We start from the raw sequence: 5,391 nt of genomic DNA on the forward strand, positions 1-5,391 counted from the left end.
GCACCTTGGGCAAGTGTCTTCTACTATAGCCTTGGGCCAACCAAAGCCTTGTGAGTGGATTTGGTAGATGGAAACTGAAAGAAGCCATGTCATGTGTATATATATATATATATATATGCATGTGGAGGTGCGTGGCTTAGTGGTTAAGGTGTCAGCATCATGATCGTAAGATTGTGGTTTCGATTCCTGGACCAGGCGATGTATTGTGTTCTTGAGCAAAACACTTCATTTCATGTTGCTCCGGTCCACTTAGCTGGCAAAAACGAGTAACGCTGCGATGGACTGGCGCATTTATTATTTATTATATATGCATGTAATGTATGTATTTGTGTGCTGTGTTTGTTCTCCCCACCACCACCACCATCGCATGTTAACTGGTGTTGGTGTGTTTATGTCCCTGTAACTTAGCAGTTTGGCAAAAGAAACCAATAGAATAAGTATTAGGCTTACAAAGAATGAGTTGTGGGGTCGATTTGTTTGACTGAAGGCGGTGCTCCAGCATGGCCACAGTCAAAATGACTGAAACGAATAAATGATTCATGTAGATATGTATGAAGAGAAGACATTTTTTTCTAAAGAATGCTTGGAAATAGCAATTACAGATCTTTTTTTTTGTTTTTATAAATGAATACAAAAACATGTGACAGTGAGCATGTGTACGTGCATGTATGCATGGAACTGTATCAACGACTACATTGCAGTTGGTGCAACAAAAATTTTGATAACCAAACAAGAAATGTTCATGTGAAGTTAAGCGTTGCTGCGTGTCCCTGAACAACTGTAAAGTATCTTCCATTCTGTTATTCTTTTAGCTTCAACATAGTCTCAGATCATATCAGCAAGTTCATCACACGCACACACACACACACACACACACACACACACACACACATATATATATATATATTTAAAAAATCATCATCGGTATATATACATATATATTTATATATATGTATATATATAAGGTACAGTGTATATTTAAATACATAAGAGGAATCCACTCATAGGATTCCTTACGCTAGAAAGAACTGCTAGGTTCTAGAACCACAAACTTAGGGATAAAATTCCGAAAGGAACGAAATGAAAAATAAAAACTTTATCATCTCTTTCCTGGATCAATGTATATATATATATATATATAAAATCATCATCGTTATATATATGTGTGTATGTGTATATATGTATGTGTGTGTGTGTGTATATGTGTGTATGTATGTGTGGGTATATATGTGTGTATATATATGTGTATGTGTCTGTATATGTGTGTGTGTGTGTGTGTGCATATATGTGTGTATGTATGTATGTATGTACACACTATCCAAAGTGTACGGTATTATATATCCATTATGGCCAATCTTACCAATTGGTTTCGTGCTAGGGATTCAACAGAGTGTTAGGTAACAATCTGATTATGTAACCCTGCGCTCATCAGAGGTAGCCGATATGGAATGAAATATGGCGACTGTCCTTCTTTTTCTTGATAAGATTAAAATGATCAGCCGTAAAGGATATATAATACTGTACACTTCAGATAATATACCTATGCTGTTGACAGATATACAAGTACATTTTTCCTGACTCTTAGTCTTATACACACATATATGATGTACTCACACACAACCTTGATAATTAGAGAAGGCAAAAGAGAGAGAGACAGACAGACAGACAAACAGATAGAGATGTCTTTTCCTTTGTCTGTCTGCTTTTCCATGTATGTCTTGTGACAACTGATCTCTGTGTGTGTTCTAGGTAGCAGCTAAGCTATGTATTTATTGTGGGTAACTGAGCCGTGTGTTAGTTCTGATATGTCTTATGCCATGTGCATAGCTTTGTAATAATAGTAGTGTTAGTAGTAGTAGCAGTTGATATGTACTGTGTATGTATCCTGAGTAGCTGGTTGTGGTCGGCATCAACATTTCTTTTTCTGGTTGTTAGACAGATAACTGGTTATAGTAAGGGTTGTTAAAATGGCTTTCTTGTGTGTTCACATCTTCCATGTTCACCAAAAGATCATCTTGGTCAGATCTGAAATACAGCTTACTGAACAGGTTCCTTAAAAAAAACAAAAAAAAAAACGCAATCAGAGAAAAATGCAATAATTATCAAGTAATTATGTTATGACATGGGCATACACATCTGGTGCAAAATGGTATTACACAAATAAATAGTTGGTTGTATTTCGTTTTTGGATTTGGTTTGCAAGATTCTAAGGTTGCAAGACGCAACGAAAATTTTAGGAAAATAAAAATAAGGAATAAGTGGAAATTTTACAGGTGAGTGTGTTAAATTATAAGGCACAAAAAGAAAATGACTCTCCTCAGACATAACAGAATAGTTGGTTGTAGTTATCTAAAAATAACCTATCACAGAAATAGATGTTAACACAGAACGCAACCCTTACTACTCGAACGTAGGTATGAGACTCGGTATTCACTGTTCAACTACCGACTGTCAAACCAACAAATGTCAAACTTACACCGTCAACTACATCTGTTGACGGTTCACTCAGTTCTTATTTATTGTAATCGGTTAGTCCACCTTCAGTCACATAGGGGTGTTCAGGATTCTCCTATAGCAAATTAATAACTAACCTGAGTGTAGGTGGCTGTGGTTAAGTGGGGGGTGGGGTTGCTGTAGGTAGGTCGGTGGTTAAGAGGGTGGCTACAGTAAAAAAGTTCACTCAGCAACCACATGGTACCAGATTCAGTACCATCATCATCATAATTGCTGTTTTAACATCTACTTTTCCATGCTGGCATTGAGCAGATGGAAATTTCTTGAGGTGGATTTCCTGCAACCATGCTCAACATGTTTAGTTCACTAGATCTATAGTCTGTGAGATGGCGATGTTCTTTTCTTATTTTGGAGATATTTCCTTGCTTTGTAGATACTATTACATAACTTCTACCTTTGTAGCAATAGTTTTAATATGATTTCGTTTCTATTTGATATTGGTGTTTGTGATAATAAGCAAATGTAGGCATAATGGACATATGTGTAAAAGCGTGGCTGTGTGGTAAGAAGCTTGCTTCTCAACCACATGGTTCCAGGTTCACTCCCACTGCATGGCATCTTGGGTGAGTATCTTCATTCAGGTGACTAAGAATGAAATGTCCGATTTTCTTATGCACCAAGTTTGGCAGTCATTAACTCTAATGTTTTATCCTGACAATTCTTTGTTTTACAACATTGAAGAGTTACATCATCAATTTTTGAAATGCAATTTATGGTGTCTGATTATATCGTGAGTTTTCTCTTGTAAATCAATTTTTGTGAATATGACGGGCTTCTTTCAGTTTCCGTCTACCAAATCCACTCACAAAGCTTTGGTCGGCCTGAGGCTATAGTAGAAGACACTTGCCCAAGGTGCCACACAGTGGACTGAACCCAGAACCATGTGGTTGGTAAGCAAGCTACTTACCACACAGCCACTCCTGCGCCTAACTTACAACCTTGTAACTTTAAGAAAAAGTGAAAAAAATAAATAAATAAAATAGAAATAAGTAAATGATGACTCACGTCAAGTTTTTCCTTTTGTATTTCATGTAAAGACACGCAACAACAGCAATAAATACAAAGACTGCTAGTAGACTGAGTAATACTGCAACAGTCACTGTCGCATTTGAAGTATCCCCTAGAAAGAGACAAAGAGAGAAAAAAAAAAACTTTTTTGTGACAACAATTTATAATAAAGAAAGCTGCTTGTTAATTAGTTTGGAGTATGCAACTTTTACTAAAAGAAAGTAATTATTGAAGTCTACACTGTCCAGAAAATTTTTATAAATTCCAATTTTAATCTTTCATAAAAATTTAAATGTTGAAGTGAATCTAACGGATTTTGTATGTTATTTTAAATGGCTTATAAACACCTTCCACGCTGCAATTGTTTTCGTTCCAGCACACGATCTCAGATCAGGTCACTTGCTATGCAAGTGCATCTCCGTAAAAATAAAAATTTAAAGTTTTATCATTATTATTATTGAAGATTTCACAATTTAATCAAACCACAAAACTAATTTTTATTGATCTAACCTTGTCATCTTACACTATGAGGTAATTTTTTAATGCTTCTGTTTATACTACTTTTGGAAATATAAAGGTTGCCTAAATATTTGCAATTCTATTGTCTTCAAACATATAAGTAAAACTATTTCTCCAAATTATAAGTTTAATCCGGCATCAGCAAAATTATGTTGATTCCAGTATTGTTTCGTATTTGTTGTGTGTTGTTGAATATTATACTATTTATATGGCTAAGTCAAACACAATACCTGATTTCCTCGTAGATTCTAACACTGTCTTTGAGTGCTTGGTATTGTTCTAAATTTATTTACTGAACAAGTACTATTAGACAAATAAAGGAGTTAAAGGAATATCAAACATATAAGGAATATTACACAGATTGTGGGTCAGAGGTGTAAAAACCAGCCAGGGAGCAGACTTCCAGCAAGTCTCATAAAAGAACCTTTCCATTTGTTCGTCTATATTTCCCAATATTCCAGGAAGTGGTTGAGGAGGAAGAGTCCTTAGATGGTCCTATCAGAAGTAACCGCCGACAAATGATCTGGCTGGATACTGGAGCAAAACCAATGAAAATTATGGACATTACCCAGTCATCTCACTCATTGCTCTGAAATGGTATGATCATGAATTCAAATGGACAAAATAAGATCCATTCCCAAGGATAGATGTGGGAATTGAAAACACGATCTGGTGATTGGGAGTGCACCACCCTAACCACTAGGTCACATGCCTTCATGTGTCTGTTTTAAACTGATCTAAATTATTCAACCAGATCTAGTGTTGTCTTTCTCTACCATACATCATTTGAGCTGATGGTCGTTGTGAAGAGACCTGCTGGAATTGTCCATATTTCTACCTTTCCAACTAAACTACAAGCAAGCACCAATCTCTTAGTGAATGCCTTTACCAAAATCTTTATGTTTGACAGAGTTATGGTTTTGGAGTTACCCATTCTGTCCTCCTTGATCAGGCTCTTCCTTGGCTCATGTGACTCGGAGTGCTTCCAGTCTGCTGCCATTTGTAATAGTCGGTAACCAAAAGAGTAACAAATGAGCCAGGCGGGGGATTGAAGTTTGTGGCGCTGATGTCCCGATCTTGGCATTTTTATGCATCACAAGGCCACCTGACATGTTTGTTGTCATTATGTCTGCTGAAATGAAATTTCTGGAGAGAGGGGATGGGGAGAGATATGGGGAGGTGGGGAGAGGGAGGCAGGTGGGGAGAGAGGGGCAGGTGGAGAGAGAGGGGGAGGGGGAGAGCGAAGAAAGGACAAGAAAAAGAAAGGAAAAAGAAAGAAAAAGAAAAGAAGGACGAAAAAGGAAATAGAGAAAAGAAAGATAAAAAGGAAAGAAAGAAATGAAAAGAAGA

General features: G+C 36.6%; 1 long non-coding RNA gene across 1 annotated transcript; it reads right to left on the reverse strand.

Moving 5' to 3' along the window:
• Window positions 1-963: 963 nt before the first annotated feature.
• Window positions 964-5,377, reverse strand: LOC106868698 (uncharacterized). Its single transcript, XR_001409323.2, has 2 exons — window positions 3,520-5,377; window positions 964-2,052 (listed from the first exon to the last, which is right to left on the reverse strand). It is a non-coding gene; the product is annotated as an uncharacterized LOC106868698 (long non-coding RNA).
• Between the last annotated feature and the right edge of the window lie 14 nt (window positions 5,378-5,391).

This window comes from Octopus bimaculoides, chromosome 25 (genome assembly GCF_001194135.2).
Source record: "Octopus bimaculoides isolate UCB-OBI-ISO-001 chromosome 25, ASM119413v2, whole genome shotgun sequence".
Taxonomy (NCBI): Eukaryota; Metazoa; Mollusca; class Cephalopoda; order Octopoda; family Octopodidae; genus Octopus; species Octopus bimaculoides.